Source organism: Oryctolagus cuniculus, chromosome 12 (assembly GCF_051225735.1).
Source record: "Oryctolagus cuniculus isolate XC-2025 breed Fujian yellow rabbit chromosome 12, ASM5122573v1, whole genome shotgun sequence".
NCBI classification, from domain to species: Eukaryota; Metazoa; Chordata; class Mammalia; order Lagomorpha; family Leporidae; genus Oryctolagus; species Oryctolagus cuniculus.
The window spans coordinates 26,022,672-26,041,312 of NC_142878.1; the positions used below are offsets into that span (position 1 = coordinate 26,022,672).

An 18,641-nucleotide genomic window follows, 5' to 3' on the forward strand; every position below is an offset into this window, starting at 1 on the left:
GGTTCTTTTAAAGAATGTGTCCTAAAAACCTGCTTGTTGGGCGTGCATTCCACAGCTCCATATTGAGGTGCTCCAAATAGAATCCAAAAGCTTTTATCCAAAACTTAACTGAGACGCTTTTCACTTCTATTCAGAATAATTATAAAGAATAACCTCATGGCATATAATGCACCTAGAACCTAGTTTCCTGAAACTTGAAAACAGGAAAAACAAGTTTCACGCTTCCATAAATAATAAATGTTTAACCAGACAGTGTCTTTGGACTTCAGTGCCATTTACAAATGTAGCTATAATAATGTTGTTTTAAAATTACCATCTTCTTTCCAAATCTTGATATAGGAATTTTTATTTAAAGAGTTAGTTTCTATATTTGAAAGGCACAGTTACAGAGAGATAGAGACAGTATCTTCAATCTGCTGGCTTACTCCTCAAATGGCCGCAACAGCTGGGGCTGGGCCAGGCCGAAGCCAGGAGCCAAGAGCTTCATCCAGGTTTTCCATGTGGGTTCAGGGAGTATTTTTTTTTAACTCTGTTCAAAATTCTCCTTTTACTCTCAGGCATATATTGGACATCCACATTCGGTGTGTTATTCTCTGTCCCTGTGAAATAATTGTCCGGTTCTTGAGACCGGGAACCGGGGAACAGGAGAGGCATAGTGTGACCATTGGGAACAGAACTCCCAGTTAACTCTGGAAGACAGCTCCAGTTCAGTTCTAAATCTGATCACCTTCCCTTTCTGTACCCAAGTCTTGAACAGATTGTTTTTCTGTGAAGGAGAAAATGACTCACTTGATTACTGCCTAATCTAGCTGTATGTCCTCCGGCAAGTTGAACTCTGTCAATGTTAGTGTCCCTTTCTGTAAACTGAGTATCTGCTGGATAGCACCATGGTGATTGCTAAATTAGATAATACTCGGGAGCAAGGTGGGGAAGGAGGCCGTTTGCCCAGCCTAAGCCTAAACTGTTCATTTTGAGAATTCATACTATTGAACTTAGAAGCTAAAAAGACACATGAAAAACCATTCTAAGTCAATGAGGTATTATGGGTCTAGGAAAAGCAAAAGCCTCAGAGCTGGAGCTGTGGTGTAGTGGGTAAAGCTGCCACTTGTGTGGCCAGCATCCCCACGTCCTGGCTGCTCCACTTCTGGTCCAGCTCCCTGCTAATGTGCCTGGGAAAGTAGTGGAAGATGACCCGCGTGGACCCTGCACCCATGTGGGAGACCTGGATGACATTCTTGGCTCCAGGCTTCAGATCAGCTCAGCTTCGACCACTGTTGTGGCTCTTTGGGGGAATGAATCAGCAGATGGAAGATCTCTCTCTCTCTCTCTCTCTCTCTCTCTCTCACTGCCTTCCAAATTAAAAAAAAAAAAAAAAAAGAAGAAGAAGAAGAAAAAAGCAAGCTTTGATAGGAAGGAACGATTTCAAATTCAGCACAGTGACTGCCATTTACTTTTTTTTTTTCCCCAAAGATTCATTTCTTAAAGATTTATTTATTTTTTTTGAAAGGCAGAGTTAACAGAGGGGCAGAGAGAAAGAGAGGTCTTCCGTCTGCTGGTTCACTTCCCAAATGGCCACAATGGCTGGAGCTGGGCTGATCCAGAGCCAGGAGCCAGGAGCTTCTTCCAGGTCTCCTGTGCGGGCACAGGGCCCCAGGGACCTAGGCCGTCTTCCATTGCTTTCCCAGGCCATAGCAGAGAGCTGGATCGGAAGTAGAGCAGCCAGGACTTGAACCAGTTCCCATATGGGATGCCAGCACTGCAGGTGGCGGCTTTACCCGCTATGCCACAGCACTGGCCCCAGTGTCCCCTTACAATGGCACTCTTTATAAAGTACTCAGCTTAAAGAGCCACACACCGTGATGCTGGGCAGTTGTGTGTGTAATTGGCAGCTATGTATAGTGGTTGAGAGGCAAAAGAGAGTGGAGAGAGGAAGATGAGGTCTTACAGATCACCCCGAATGTATGGCCCAAGTATTTCTGGGAAATACCAGAATTCAAGGAATAATCAGATGAAATCATGAAACGTCTGCTTTTGTTTCAGGGTCAAGCTGTGATGATGTTCTTCAGCAGCCATTTGTGTACTTGGTACACTGAGACTTGCCGTCAGCCTTCTGTGTGCCAAGTTCGGATTTTGTACCTCTGCTTCCAGGTTTATTCAGTGATGCTGCCCTGCTTAGTTCACTGTGAGCAGTGTCCTCTTTGTACCATGACGCTTGAGCTGCTGTTGTAATACCTGGTCCATATTCTAGAAAAATGAGGGAAGACACCAAAAAGAAAACAAGAGGGGGGAAAAAAAAACCTCTCTTTCGAAGAACTTACTGCACTGACCTGTCTACCCCATGACCAAAGCCTTTAAGCAAACAGCCTCATCTCCCCAGTTAAAAGTTCATGGGTGGATGTCGCATGACACAAGCTAACCCCACAAAGTCCCCCCTAGGTAAGACAGACTTGGGATAGCCAGTGCTTAAGGACAAAGTAAGCTTTGAGCTCCCAAGAGTAAAGATGAGCACAGTAAAGCAGAGTCTGGATACAGAGACAGGATTCTGGATGCTGTCCTGATGATTCCATTGGATGTCTGAAGCCAGCTGCACCCCCAGACTCTCAAGATGTGTGTCCTGATTAACTTTGTTCTGTTGGCTTCATGTTGGGTCTCTCTCCTTTGCAGTTGGTCAGGTCCTAACTTGGTAGATCCTTCCAACCTTTTTGCCTATCAAACCCTACTTTTAAGATCCTTCCCATGGGCTGGCGCCTTGGCTGAGTAGGCTAAGCCTCCACCTGCTGTGCTGGCATCCCATGTGGGTGCTGGTTCATGACCCGGCTGCTCCTCTTCTCATTCAGCTCCCTGCTGGCAGCCTGGGAAGATAGCCCAAGTGCTTAGGCCCCTGCACCTACATGGAAGACCCAGAAGAAGCTCCTGGCGTCAGATTGGCTCAGCTCTGGCTATTGGAGTCATTTGGGGAGTGAACCAGTGGATGAAAGACTTTTTTCTCTGCCTCTCCCTCTCTCTCTCTCTGACTCTGCCTCAAATAAAATGTTTTTTAAAAATTAAAAAGATCCTTCCCAAATAATGCTTTTCCCAGGAAGTAGTCTACCTTTTCAAGTGCATTTTATCCCTTATTCCAGTTAAATCATCTCTGCAATTAATTTAGGAGCTTCCCGGGATAGTATTTTTTGCTGGAAATATTTATCAAACTACAAAAGTATACGTAAAACTAGTCAGAAAGCAGAAGTGAGGAAACAAAAGGATGTTGTAGGAGTGTTTTGGTTTAAATGTGTTGACAAAAAAGCAAATCCACCTCTTTTGTGCCTGGAAAATTGTCAAGCCGCCTTCTCTCCCTCTCCATCATAGGATCATTATTTAGAGGGAATAATTCAGGAGCTGAATAAATGAATTGCTTAGAAGAGGGGGCTGGGCCAGAGTAACTCTGGTGGTTAGACGTAGGGGTGTGTGGAAGTAGAGGGGCGTTAGGAGTGGTCGCGGAGAGGGAGGTTTGCTCTCTGAAGAGCAAGTGGAGGAGCTGGAAGTATTTCCTTGCCATCCTTCCGTTGGGTTACAGGGAAGCCACTTGTGTGTGGGGTTTTACTTTTTTTCCTTTGCTAATTCCCTTCAGTTACGCAGCTTTGAGGAAAGTCTGACACTTGGGTGCAGCCTATGTGTGGTGGCAGAAATTGAAAAAGGAGCCCGTGTGTAGGAAACATACCTGCCCCATATTCCGGGAGAAAGGAACAGGAATTTCTAGATGGGAAGGAGCTGGAAGCACCAGCAGAGCTCACCAGGTAGACAGGACAGAGCTGGAAGGGGTGGGGGAGGCATCCACACTGGGTGGGCCACTCACGTGAGATGCAAGGTAAAACCTCCTCTTGCCCAGTATATACCAGATGAAGTAGAGCTGACCCTTGGGGTACAGATGTTATAGATGCGATACAGTAGCCCCCTCTTATTCAATACTGCCCTCTATGGCTTCAGACACATGCAGTCCACTGTGGCCTGAAAATATTACATGGAAAGTTCCAGAAATAATGCATAAGTTTTAATAACATTTATTATGGTATATTATTATAATTCTATGTGTTAATAGTAACACTGTTATTAACTAATAATTATGCCTAATTTATAAATTAAACTTTATTATAGGTATAGAAAAAAACAGTGTGTGTAGGATTCTGTACTGCCTGTGGTTTCAGGCATCCCCTGGTGTCTCAGAACACATCTCCCATGGATTAGGAGGGGGAACTGTCATATCTGTTTTACCAGCCTTGAGAGTGATACTGCAGAGCCGTCAGAATACTCAGAAAGACTGAAATGAGCCTAAATTTTACATCACCAGATTTGCAAATACAGTCAGTTTACACATCTTATTATTCCAAGTAAATCAGTTTACACATCTTATTCCAAGTAAATCAATAAGGTGGTTTATTTTTTTTTTTAAGATTTATTTATTTATTTGAAAGAGTTACACAGAGAGAGGAGAGGCAGAGAGAGAGAGAGAGAGGTCTTCCATCTGATGATTCACTCCCCAATTGGCCTCAACAGCCGGAACTGTGCCAATATGAAGCCAGGAGCCAGGAGCTTCTTCTGGGTCTCCCATGTGGGTGCAGGGGCTCAAGGACTTGGGCCATCTTCCACTGCTTTCCCAGGCCATAGTAGAGAGCTGGATTGGAAGTGGAGCAGCTGGGTCTTGAACCGGTGCCCATATGGGATGCTGGCACTTCAGGCCAGGGCGTTAACCCGCTGCACCACAGCGCCAGCTCAAGTGGTTTCTAAATTAATTGTGATTGGTTGTATGTGATGCTTAGATTTCTTATGTTGTGATTGTCAGTTAAGAGGAAAGCAAATTCTAAAACAAGAGGTAGGCCTCTGTCACACAGGTAAGGTGCCGCATGGGACGCCTGCATCCCATATCGGAGTGCCTGGGTTCGAGTCCTGCTTCCAGTTCTGATTCCAGCTTCCTGCTAGTGTGCACCCTGGTAGGCAGCAGATGAGAGACTTGGATTGAGTTTGGGGTTTCTGGCTTCACCTTCATTCAGCCTTAGCTGTTGAGTGTATTTGAGGTGTGAACCGATGAATGGAAGATCTCTCTGTCTATTTCTTTGTCTCTCTACCTTTGAAATAAAATGAAAAATAATTAAATAAATTTTAAATATTATATTAAAAACTCTGAAACAAGACCATGAGTCTCAGAAGTCTCCAGGATTATCCTTGAATAACTTTCCAAGTTCACCTCTCCAGAAACACAATGCAGTGACTGACCTACTGTTCCCACAGTGGAGTCCTAGACTGGTCAAGGTAGCCTTGATGATTGACAGATAATAGGCTGGAGTTGCAGGAGAGTTAAATTACCATCAAGTAGGAAACCAGATTAAATGTTGTGGCTGAGTACGGATGGACCTGTGACTGTCAAAGCTGATCTGAGTGCTGTTGTATGTGATCTTGTTTAATTTGATCAGGGCTCATGTAAGACGCAAGCTAATACTGCCACTTACCAATTCTGAGCTTTGCATTTTGAGAAGGATCTCTGTCCAGACCTGTGAAATGACAGAGAGAGAGAGCGCGAGCAAGAGAGCGAGAGAAAGAGGTGTGTGTGTGTGTGTGTGTGTGTGTGTGTGTAAGGGAGGGTGAAAGCTGTTAAGTGGCTTTGCAATTAAGTCATAAAGGCTGGTGGAATCTGTGGGTTTCTGTTTCTTCCCAGTGTCTCGAGGGCACAGATGAAACTTCACAGTAGCCTTGAATAGTGTGACAGTTACTCTGCAGCCAAAGCGAAGGCTTTGTTTGCTGCATTTCCCTGAGGTCCTTGGCAGGAAGGCTGGGCTTCTGCAAAGAGGGAGTCCAGGGTCCTGCCTGTTTAGCTTCCCCTGACTCCTCAGGGACCCTTGTCCAGCCATGGAGGATTTCCCTCTGCTCTGACTCACGAGGAGTCCCTGGGGCATCGTTCCAAAGGGTCAGTGCCACATAGTGACTGTGAGTGGGAGAGTGGCCCTGCGGATCCCCTCAGGTCACTCTGCCTCTCCTGGTGGAAGGTTTGCCTTGGCACCACTAGGTGGAAACTTCCTGAGCCAGAGCGGAAGCCAGAGGGTGAGGGCCGAGCGCCCGCCTCTGCCGTTGACTTGCTGCGAGTCCTTAGGCAGGTTGCTTGGTCTGGGGTGGTGGGGGTGGTGATGACGCTTTTTTTCTGTCCACCCCCAGAGTTCTTGGGATGCCGAAATAGGAAAATGGGTGTAAGAACCAAATGTCAACTTGAGAGCTGGGTGGAAGTGTGGGTTCCCGTGGTTGGTGGTGCTCACCGCTGACAAAAGCTTGATTCTTTCTTTCCCCTTCTCAGCCAGCACGCTGTGCTGTAGCCGGATAACAGCTCTGCAGAGGGCGCGTCTCTGCCCGCAGTGCCGTCTGAATGAGCTGACCGGGGAGCGGAAGGGCTTCCCTGAGAGGGGTGGAGGTGGATTAGGGCCCAGCTCCCCCACTCTCAGGCTGTCTTCCTTTCAAACCCTGGTTGATCCTGGACCGGATCTTTTCAATCTCCCCCATCACTCTCAGCCCAGATGACGGAGGCGGGGCGCCATCCTCTGTCTTCACTCATGTTCAGCCGGCCAGGCCCGGTGAGCAGTGCGGGGGATACCAGGAGGCTGCTTGCTGCCTGGCTAGGGAGCCAGTGCCTAGGAGTGAGCAGGAACTGACCATTCATGGTGTCCCAAGATTTTATAAATACTTGTTATCATGCTTATTACTAGGGCCTGGAGCGGGACGTGGTTTACAGATGTCTTTCCTTTGACTCCTCCAGCCTATCAGATGAAGCTCTTCTCAGCCCAATACCTTGTCTTATTTCATTGTCCCTGAAAGGACTTCGGGTTGTGGGTCTTCTTACACAGACTATAAGTGTGCCTTGGGTTTGCCAAAGCTCAGGGGCCTAACAGCAGCCCAGCCCCATGATAAGTTGTGCTGCAGAGGCTGAAGCCAGGCCCTGGACACTGGGCATCCAGGGCACCAAAGCCCCAGGGACCCTAGCCCATAGGACAGGCTCCTCCCCCCACCCCGAGCCTGCAGCTCAGCCGCAGCGACCCACGGCCCACGACATTTCCTCTCTGCTGTGCTAGCTCAGAGGGAGGAAGTTGGGCGGCTGCCTGGGAGGGCGTGGCCCAGAAGGTTCCTGAAGATGAGGAGAGAGTGCGGGGAAACACCCCGAGATTGCTGCCTGTGCTCCATCTGTGAGCACCCCCCTCAGTTTACAGCCGCAGAAACGGCCTGCGCAGCGACCACCAGTGTCCGGCTTTACCCACTCGGACAGTCCCACGTGCCCTGTGCCTACCCACGCCGCTGAGCCGTCCCTTGGATGAGGCGCCTGTCTACGGATACCTTTCCTCTTCCAGGAACACTGCTCATCTTCAACAAGACGGGGTCCCAGCAACCTAGCACACTTACGTAAACCCCCAACTGCAGCCCGTGGGGACGGCCCTCACGCCTTGCTCTGATTTTCCTGGGATTTATTTATACTCATCTAGGCACAGGGCTGGGGAAGGAGGAAGGCCGTTAACCTAGACTCCAGCGCCTCTCCACGTGTCTCCCTTTTTTTGTTTGTTTGTTTTAAGATTTATTTATTTGAAAGGCAGAGTTACAGAAAGGCTGAAGCAGAGAGAGAGAGAAAGAAAGAGTGAGTGAGTTCCATCCACTCGTTCACTTCCCAGATGGCCACAATGGCCAGAGCTGAGCTGATCCAGAGCCAGGAGCCTCTTCTCCCACATGGCTGCAGGGGTTCAAACACTTGGACCACCTTTCGCTGCTGTCCCAGGCGCTTAGCAGGGTGCTGGATCGGAAGTGGAGCAGCTGGAACTTGAACCAGTGACCATATGGGATGCCAGCATTGCAGGCTTCAGCTTTACCCACTATGCCACAGTGCCAGCCCCAGATGTCTCTTTTTAAAAAATATATATATATATATATATATACACACACATATATATGTATATATATTCACACACACATATATATATACACACACACACACATATATTTTCATGTTTGAACTGAAAGGCAGAAGCAGACAAAGAGCGTGAGACAGAGAGAGAGATCTTCCATCCTCTAGTTCATTCCCCAAAGGCCTGCAACAGCCAGGACTGGCCCAGGCCAAGCCAAGAGCTGGGAATTCCATCCAGGTCTCTCATGTGGGTGACAGGGACCCAGCTGGATCAGAAACGGAGGAACCGGGACGTGGAACAGGCATGCCGATACAGGATACAGGCATCCCCAGCAGCAGCCTAACCATGCACCACAACACCCACCCTCAGAGAGTTCCACTTCAGAGATTCTGTCCTGTATGTCCACTGTGTGGCTCTGTTGCCATTTTTCATGTTTCTTTCTTACCCTGCTCATTTCATAACCCCATCCTTAAAGACAAGAGCAGTAGCATCATTGTATCCTGTGCCATCTTTTTTGCACTTATGCTCAAGGAACCTTTTGATGACCCAGTTCAGTGATTATAATCTAGCTGTCTTGTCTTGAGTACCTATGGGGTGTGTGTGTGTGTGTGTGTGTGTGTGTTAGACCTTGTAAGAAATACAAACTGAGTAGGCATGAAATGAAAAATGAGGCAGAAGGAGTGGAGAAAGGGAGAGAAATAGCTCATTTCACAAAGTTTGGTGGGAATGAGGCGAGGGTTGAGGGGCTTCTAGAAGAGCATGGGATGGGGCTTGTGGTTGAAGATAAAGGAAGAAGCTTTCTGTCGGCGACAGTGTGAGGAGTGGATGAGCCCGGAGGGGAGGGGGATGTGCAGGGCGCAGGCAGATGAATTGATCCGAAGAGAGCAGGGTCGCCTCTTCTCCAGGACTAACGGAAGAGGGAAGAAGCAAGGCTCCGTTTAGACACAGATGTGGAAGTGGAAAAGGTTTGCTGCCACTGTCCTCAGGTTTTCACTGTTGAATGAATGAACAAGGGGCCTTGGGCCTTGACATTAAGAAGTTGAAGTTGCCGCAGATCCATTGCTGGAGTGGCTCGAAGTGGCATCTGTGATGTACAAAGGGCCACATGTCCTGACTGGATTGTGGTGAGAACGGGCTGTGTGAAAGGAATTCAGTGTTGGGAAATGGAAATGGCCTCTGGAGTCATCTTCCGCACCTTCTTCCACCCACACCGTGGGTGTCAGGATCCTGGGCCCCCAGGGGAGCTCTCCACCCAGCGGGCGCACCCCAGAGGTCTGAAGGCCCTCTTCAGGGTGGCCTTAGCAGTTGCTGCTACTGTCCAAGTAGGAGCTTGTGGCTTTGTGTGCCTTCTCTCCCAAGCAATACTGGGCGTTCTTGGAGGATGGGGGTGTGTGGTTAGATCTGGATTCTCCCAGGTTTCTTCAAAGCTCTGTATCAGTTTGCCCAGTTGTTAATTATCAGACAGTTCAGCAAAGTGTCATCCTACCACATGATTGGTTTGTCAAATTTACCTCAGGAATCAGTTTATCAAAAACTGATTTGGGGGTGGGTGTTTTGATGCAGCAGGATAAGCTGCTGCTTTGGGCACTCACATCAGAGAGCCTGGTTCGAGTCCTCGCTCCTCTGCCTCCAATCCCTCTGCCTCTTAATGCACATACTGGGAGGCAACAGATGATGGCTTACGTAGGAGACCCGGATGGAGCTCCCATGTCCTAGCTTCTGCCTGGCCCAGCCCTGTCTGTCATAGGCATTTGAGGAATGAGTCAGCACATGGAACATCTCTATCTCTGTGTCTCTCTCTCTGTCTCTCTTTCTCTGTCACTTTGGCTTTCAAATAATTAAAAAAAAAAAAAAAAACAAAAACAGAAGCTGATTCCAAAGAGTACTGCTGTATGAGTGTGTTCATGCATATGCTTTTCTCAAATACATTCAGTGAATATAAATATAAATATTCCAATAAACAGGGATGTGTTTGATAAGTATATATCTGTAGATACATATTTGTGGATGAGGGTTAACATATTTGTTATATATGTAATCATCTTTGTTAAAGTCCTAACTCCCTGTACCTCAGAACGTGACTTGGAAATGGGGACTTTAAAGAGCTGATTAGTTGAAAGCAAGGTCATTAGGGCAGGCCCTAGTCTAGCATGTCCTTTTAAGAAGAGAACATTAGTCTCCAGACATGCACAGAGGGACAGCCACGTGAAGACACTAGGCCAGGGCAGAGAGACCTCGGAACATGTTGATCTGGGACTGGGAGCCTCTGGGACTATACAAGAATTCCTCTTGGTTAAGTCTTTAGTCTGCGGTACTTTTTTTTTTTTTTTTTTTTTTTTAATTTATTTATTTAGTTGAAAGTTTCAGAGAGAGGGAGAGATCTTCCATCCTCTGGTTCACTTCCCAGATGGCCACCACAGAGCTGAGTCAGGAGCTTCATTCAGGTCTCCCATGTTGGTGGCAGGGCCCCAAACACATGGGCCGCCTTGTGCTGCTTTTCCCAGGTCATTAGCAGGGAGCTGAATTGGAAGTGGAGCAGCCGGCTTCCATATGGGATGCTGGCATCACAGGCGATGGCTTTACCTGTTCCGTCACAATGCCGGCCACTCTGTGGCACTGTTTTGTGGCAGCATGAGCATTTTAGTAGAAAGGTTGCATATCCCTTATCCTAAATGCTGGGAACCAAAAGCATTTCAAGTTTTGCATTTTTAATATCTACATAGCTCCTAGCTCCTGATTTTGGCCTGGCCCAGCCCTGGCTGTTGTACCTCTCTCTCTTTCTCTCTCTCTCTCTGGCTCTCCCTCTCTCTGTCTGTAATTCTGCCTTTCAAATAAATAAATCTTTAAAAAAGAAAAAGAAGCCACCATAGCTGAACACTGGTGATTGGAAACTCAAGCTCAGCATTTTGAACATTGTGTCTGTGCTCAGAAAGTTTCAGGCTTTGGAGCGTTGTTGATTTTCAGGTGTCAGATGATTAATTTGATCGGTTTATAGTCTTTACAGCTGTGTTTAAAAATATGAGACATTTGCCGGCACCGTGGCTCACTAGGCTGATCCTCTGCCTTGCGGTGCCGGCACACCGGGTTCTAGTCCCAGTCAGGGTGCCGGATTCTATCCCGGTTGCCCCTCTTCCAGGCCAGCTCTCTGCTGTGGCCCGGGAGTGCAGTGGAAGATGGCCCAAGTGCTTGGGCCCTGCACCCGCATGGGAGACCAGGAGAAGCACCTGGCTCCTGGCTTCGGAGTGGCGCGATGCATTGGCCGCAGCTCGCCGGCCGCGGTGGCTATTGGAGGGTGAACCAACGGCAAAAGGAAGACCTTTCTCTCTGTCTCTCTCTCACTGTCCACTCTGCCTGTCCAAAAAAAAAAAAAGAGAGAGACATTTCACCATCATTTTATGGAATATTTTATTTGTCAAGACTGACTAATAGAGTAGTTTTAGACTTCTTTTAAGTGTATTTATTAAGAAGATACTGATCATAATAAAAGACTTAAAAATTTCTTCAAATCTGTTGTCTCTTTTCAGGGAGAATTTTTTTTTTTTTTTTTTTTAAACCTGGGAGGCAGACAGAGAATCCCATGTGCAGATCCATTCCCCCAAATTCCTTTGTTGGCCAGGGCTGGGCCAGGGCTGGGCCAGGGCTGGAGCCGGAAGCCAGGAACACAAGCCAGGAATACAATCCCGATGTCCCTTGTAGGTGGTGGGAAGCTGGAGTCAGGACCTGGGGCCGGGAATGAACCCACACTCTGAGGTGGGATGTGGGTGTCTTAACTGCTAGGCTGAGTGCTTGCTCCCAGAAAGACTGTTTCCCAAAACGGAATTTGGTAAAATAGGCAGCTCGGTCACTGATTTCCAGCCAGTCTGGCCGCCTCCCCCTTCAGCACCGGGGATGAGACCATCCTTTGTGCAGAGGGGCTGGCGACTTGGGGTGTGAGGTGGTGTCTTAGCCCAGGCTGCTGTAACAAATACACCCCAGGCTGTTTCTCACACTTCTAGGAAGTCTAAGCTCAGCGTGCCAGCAGCTCTGGTGTCTAGTGAGGGCTCTATTCCTGCTTGGAAGATGGCCGCTTTCTTTCTGTGTCTGCATGTGTGTGAAAGCAAAGAGGGAGACAGCCAGCCCTTGTGTCTTTCTCTAAGGCCGCTAATCCCACTCACGAGGGTGTCATCCCTCATGACCTCATCCACCCCAAAGGCCCTACCTTCTGAAACCATCACACTGGGGCTTAGGATCTGTACATAGACATTCTGGGAGGCCACAGACGCTAAGTCCGTGCTAGTGCCCGCAGCAGAAATGCTTGTCCCACTCTGCACCGTGCTAGGCGCTGTCCCGGGGCACTCTGTGGATTCTCACAACCACAGGTGTCGCGTGGGCCATACAAGGCTATCAGCACTTACAGTAGTTCAGTGGCTGCCCCGTGGTACAGAGTGACCATCAGGGAGAACATTGCTGAATTTCTCTAGGCCTCGGTTTCTTCATTTGTACGAGGATGCACAGCTCAGGAGGCTGTTGGATGGGTTAAGTGGGCATAAATCTTGGCACATGGAAAGTCCTCAACTGGTAGCTATTACTGTTGTGGAAAAGAAGGCAAGTGAAAGTGATACCAACACCACACAGCCAGATTTGCATAGTGCTTTCAGTTTTTCAGATGGGAAAACCAAGGCTGCAAGCCATCGGGGTCCCCAGCCTGTGGGCCGCGGGGAGGGTACCCAACTCCACTTTGTCTCCTAACAGGGCAGAGCGAGAGGCTTCCCCTGACAGCCACCTCCCTCCCCAGCCAGCGTCGGAATGTGCAGGGCTTCTATCTCTCGGCTCAGCCCTTGTGCCCCTGAGTTTGTTTGCTGTGCGGTAGGGAAGTGGCTGGAAGACGGTCTTGTTGTGTGGGTTTCCAGAGTTTGATGTTCTTGCTCTGTATCTTTCGGCCAGGGCTATGCAGTGGCTGCTCCACTTCCAGTTCAACTCCCTGGGCAAAGCAGCAGAATATGGCCCAAGTGTTTGGGTGCCTGCCACCCACATGGGAGACCTGGATGAAGCTCCTGGCTCCTGCCTTCAGCCTGGCCTAGCCCCGGCCATTGCAGCCATTTGGGGAGTGAACCAGCAGATGGAAGATCTCTGTCTTTCTCACTGCCTCTTTTTCTCTATGTAATTTTGACGTTCAAATAAATAAATCAATCTGTTAAAAAAAAAAAAAAAGAAAGCATGGGCAAACAACTTTGTAACAATATGGATTGTTGTAATTATTAGATAAGCTTGCTATGATCAGTAAGTAGAAATCCTTACCATAATCAAAATAATAATAGCATAGGGATACTCAGCTGGCCAGATGCCTAACGTACATCAATGAACTGACGCAACGAAACCAAGCTCCTTATGTTTGTATGGCACTCTAAGGCCTTAAAAGGGCTCTTACTTACATTACATTAGTCTTATTTGATCCTTAAAACCCCCCTGCCATAGGACAGCAGACACCATTCTCTCCACTGAGATGCAGCTGCAGAGTGGCAGGGACAGAACACGTACAGGTCTGCATCAATATCAAGCCAACATCGTGTTGGGCACCTGAGACTCACCCACAGAGGGGTGCGTGGAGGAGAATGAGGGACAAAAAGTAGATTATGGCCATCCTTGCTAATTAGCCCGTCCCAAAGGAAAAGAGGCTGTTAAAAATTGCATTGTCTGTTTTGAATTAGGGACTTTGGGTCACATAACTGTGCAGGGCTGTCCAGCACTGGTAAAGGCAGAGGTAAAAAGAGAGGGGTTGCACACTTTAACACAATTTTCAAATTACTGCATTTCCCAGCAACAAGAGAAAGTTGCCCCAAGCTTGAGGAGTGCAAGTGGAAGAGAGTGAGGAAGGGGGTGCTCTGGGGATGACTCTGGCCCTGCATGGAGGGACTCACACCTTCAGAGCCATGAAAAACGAATCATGTGTTCTAAGTCAGGACTTTGCAAAGATTTTCTGGGAAACCTGTGACTAAGGACACAATGAGATGACTGTCTTTTGTGGAAGCTTAACATTTTCTGCAGTGGACATTGTAAATCAATTTGGGGTTAAACTGCAAATGCAAGTGAAAATTGTGGACATACATGGCTGTCGTGGTCTGTGTGCAGTTTTCCAGGAGGCCACCGTGGCTGGGTGCTGGAAAACGAAAGTGTCAGACTTGGCTGTGCAGGTGCAAAGGGACTGTGTGTGGGGGCCTCCGTCTCATGTTAGAGGTGACTCGTCTTTTCCAAACCTATACGACGTCTCTTTATTCACATGGCTCCCTGTGTGCATCATTATATTTAAGCACAGGAGAGTTCTGGGCAAACTGAGACAATGGTTGTCTTGTGTTTTTCCATTATTTCTCGTAGGAGATTCTCCACGAGCCACATCGAGTACTTTATATGCATGGGATTTGAATATAATTTCCATTTACCGAAACAATACTTGCAAGCATTTTAAAACATTCTTCTGCTCCACTGAGATTGTCATTTTGATTTTATTTTTTTCATTTCATTCTTCTGTTCTACCGAAATTGTCATTTTGATTTTATTTTTTTCATTTCTTCTTAGTTTCTCATTGTTATTGTCTCACATCACGAAGGGGGTGGAGTGAGAGGAGGGATGGAAGCAGAGGGAATTAAGTAAAGAAAGACACTGGGCCCCATATTTTAAATGTGGGCCTGGTTGCTGTGTGCTAAGGGCTGATCTGTCGTCGTGGTTCTTTTTTTTTTTTTTAATAAATACTTTTTTAAAGATTTTTATTTATTTATTTGAAAGGTAGAGTTATAGGTGGAGAGAGAGAGAGAGAGAGAGAGAGAGAAAGAAAGAGAGAGTAAGGTCTTCCTTCCATTGGTTCACCCCCCAAGTGGCCGGTACGGCCAGCACTGCGCCGATCCGAAGCCAGGAGCCAGGTGCTTCCTCCTGGTCTCCCAGGCAGGTGCAGGACCCAAGCACCTGGGCCATCCTCCACTGCCTTTCTGGGCCACAGCAGAGAGCTAGACTGGAAGAGGAGCAACCGGGACTAGAACTCAGTGCCCATATGGGATGCCGGCGGGCGCTGCAGGCAGAGGATTAACCAAGTGAGCCACGGCGCTGGACCCCATCATGGTTCTTAAACTTGAACTTTGGTGTCCTCTAAGGGGACCTTGCGTGATTCCTGCCTCTTGGTATTCGTGCTCTTGTGTAATTCTCTTTCCTTGAGGGCTCGCTTTTGCTCTCTTCCTGCCTGCCTCCCTCTGATCTCTGGGTGGGGGTGGGAGGGTTGTGGAGGAGCCTCCTGGTTGCAGTAGCCCCGGATGGGCCTCCTGCGGTGAGGAACTGATGTTTGCAGCCACGACCAGCAAGGACCACAGGCCTGCCACTGGCACGTAAGCGAGCTTGGAAACAGATTGTCTAACACTGGCGAAGTCTTGTGATCGCAACAGCCCAAAGCGACACTTTGATTGTGGTTTCCTGCGAGACATGAGCCAGAACCTTAATACTACGCCAAGGCCAGATTCCTCACCAGCACCAACTGAAAGGTGAAAAGTGTTGGTGGTGTTCAGCCTCTGTTTTTACCTGTAATTTGCTCAGAAGCGTAGACAACCGGCCCAGATGGGTATCAGAATCAGATAGCACTTGATGAAATGTGTATTCTAAGCCCTGCCCCTAGAGGTATTCAGCAGATGAGGCCTGGAGCCTTTGCCTTTTCATCAGAAATCCCAGGAGAATCAGAATTGAACAGATTTCCGCTTGAGAGCATTTAGCCAGAGTCCCCCCTCCCCTGGGAGGGCCTGATTGGAGAGATGTCAGCAGGGCAGGCCTGTGGCCCCGCAGTTAAGATGGTGGCTGGGACGCCTGCATCCTGCACCGCAGTGCCTAATGCATTCTTGATTCCAGCTTCCTGCTGGTGCTCGTCCTAGGAGGCAGCAGATGATAGCTCGAGTGGCTGGGTCCCTGCCACCCATGTGGGAGACCCGGATTGCTTTCCTGGCTCCAGGCTTTAGCCTGGCTCAGCCGCAGCCGCTGTGGGCATTTGGGGAGTAACCAGGCAGATGTAGCTAAGTTTATGTAAAAGACCAAAACACAGAAACTTAGCTGCCTACACAGTGGTTTGAAATTTCAGACAAATAATGAATAATGGGCCGGCACCGCGGCTCAATGGGCTAATCCTCCACCTAGCGGCGCCGGCACACCAGGTTCTAGTCCCAGTCGGGGCGCCGGATTCTGTCCCGGTTGTCCCCCTTCCAGGCCAGCTCTCTGCTGTGGCCAGGGAGTGCAGTGGAGGATGGCCCAGGTGTTTGGGCCCTGCACCCCATGGGAGACCAGGAGAAGCACCTGGCTCCTGCCTTCGGATCAGCGCGGTGCGCCGGCTGCAGCGCGCCAGCCGTGGCAGTCATTGGAGGGTGAACCAACGGCAAAAGGAAGACCTTTCTCTCTGTCTCTCTCTCTCACTATCCACTCTGCCTGTCAAAAAAAAAAATGAATAATGGTTCAGTATTGGTATACTAAAACAATATAGTACACTGAAACAATATTTGTCATTTATCTGAAATTCAGATTTGACTGGTGGTTCTATTTTTCTACTTGCCAAAATCATCCAGGGGCCTCACTGGGAGTGAAGGCCCACGGGGAAGTGAAGCAGGGTGTTCCTGTCCCTGGGGAGGTGTTTTCTTCCTCAAGGACACAGAGGCCTGGGCTCTTCCTGGTGTCCCTGAGAGGCTGCTCAGGCCAAGTCCTGTCCCTTCCTACCTCGAAGGCAGGCCCACCAGGCCGAGGCCCACACCTGTAGTCCCACACAACCCTGCCCTGCCCCTGGGAGGCTGGAGGCCCGCCAGGAGGGTGCTGGTTCGCTTGCCTGGCCCCAGGCGTCCTGCCTGAGCGCATCGGGGCAGGGAAGAGCCCCAGTGGACACGGTTTTCCGCCCATGGTGCTGGGAACTTGCTTGCTCCCGTCGGTGCTGTTCGCACAGCCTTTCCCAGAGCAGTGAAAGAATGCAGAAGAACACAGCTGCTCCTCAGAGCTGTGTGTGTCTCTCATTCTGAGTGCTGCTGCCCCTGAGCCCTGCAAAGAGAGGATGGTTCCAAGACACCCCTGAACGACAGCCTCAGGAGCTCAGGGTTTGCTTCTTTTGTATACACTCCTTGTCACAGAGAACAGGCTTGCTTCGGATGTGCTTGTTCTGAACTGCGAAATAGGGTCAAAGAAGAAGAGGATGAATGAGAATGTTTGTGTGCGAGAGTGCGAGATTGGCCAGGAAGACTGCAATGCTCCAGGCAGGACTAGAGGGTAGACTCAGGCTGTGTGCCTCTGCGGTGGAATCAGAGTGACGCGTGTGCTTTGAAACCAGACCCGAGAGTGAGGTCAGCTCGCTCTGCTCAGCTGCAGCCTTGCCTGACGCAGGCAGAAAGCCCACAGCAGGGGAGCTCCGCCCAGCCCAGCTCTGCGCAGGAGGGAAACTGTGGAGGGGCCTGACTCCGAGGGGAGGCGGTGCTTTGGCCCCAAGTGCACAGACTCTTGGTCCTGGAGGCTCTCCAGGGTTCTAGGAGCATCTGTGGGTGCCGCTTTATGAAACCAGCACGGCTAAAGCGAAGCAAACGAAAAGCATAGGCTCCAAGGCCAGTGGTGCCGTCCCATACCTTGTGTGTCAGGAAGGACCCCATGAGAACCCCACCATCCTCGGGCCCCCACCCACAACATGGTGGCCCTGCAGGCTTGCGGCTATGCCAGGTCTTCATGGATAGGCCGTGCAGAGCTCCGGGGGGTTTCAGCCATCCAGCCCATTTTCCTCTTTTTACAGAGAAGTCAGGCTCACACTTTGGCCTCCAGCTAGAGCTCTCCGGGCATCTGAACAATTCACAGCTCCGCCGTGGGCGGGTTGTGGGGAATGAGCATACTCCGCCCGGCAGCCGCTCCGTTTCACTGCGCCTGAGTGTTGAGGTGCATGTTGGTAAGATCCAGGCTGCAGGGCCCTGTTTCAGTACAGGACAAGGAAGAGCCCGGCTTCCCGACAGGGTTCCTGTCCTCTTGGAGTCTTTGCTTTAAAGATGAGGAAATTGAGTCCAGCTGAATGCGGGCTTGCACAGGATCCCAGGGCTGCCCCTTCCTGGAGTCCCATGTCCTGCCTGCACAGCAGAAGTAGAAACCCCATTCATCCACTGTCTCCTCGCTGCTGCAGCAGATGGCGGCTGCTAACACTCCAGATCCAGATCCAGGGCTCTCTCTCGGATATTTTTAGACACCGCCTCCACGGTGGGAGCCTAAAGTTCTTGTAAATGAATGAAAGTGCTACAGTCTCAGCTCCTGGGAAGAGAGCTAATTATTAAGTACAAAGGCAAGTCTGGATTTGAAATTAATGACTGTGGGATTCAGAAATGATTTTGAGATAAAATGAATAGTTTAAGCTAATTTGCATTGCTTAGGAAAACGGCTGTGTAGAACTTTAAGAGACAAAGATCATGTCTGTTATTTTAATTCATCACCCCAGGGAGCTGGGAGCTAGGAGAAGCAGTCAAAGTTTTCAAGCGTTTAATGCTTACTGTGCAGAAATGTGACTTTTTCTGAAACAGATTAGCTTTTAAGTATGTATGTATTAAAGTCTAGCATTGGTTAAATGCTTAGTGTGTATTTTTTTAATGTTTACCATCTTAGGAGATAATGCTAGAATTATCCTCTTTTTTAAAAAGAGATTATTTATTTATTTGAAAGTCAGAGTTACACAGAGAGAGGAGAGGCAGAGAGAGCGATGTTTTCTATCAGCTGGTTCACTCCCCT

General features: G+C 48.9%; 1 long non-coding RNA gene across 1 annotated transcript; it reads left to right on the forward strand.

Moving 5' to 3' along the window:
* The first annotated feature begins 2,043 nt into the window (after positions 1-2,043).
* Positions 2,044-3,051, forward strand: LOC149122985 (uncharacterized). Its single transcript, XR_016217867.1, has 2 exons — positions 2,044-2,182; positions 2,838-3,051. It is a non-coding gene; the product is annotated as an uncharacterized LOC149122985 (long non-coding RNA).
* Positions 3,052-18,641: the final 15,590 nt, after the last annotated feature.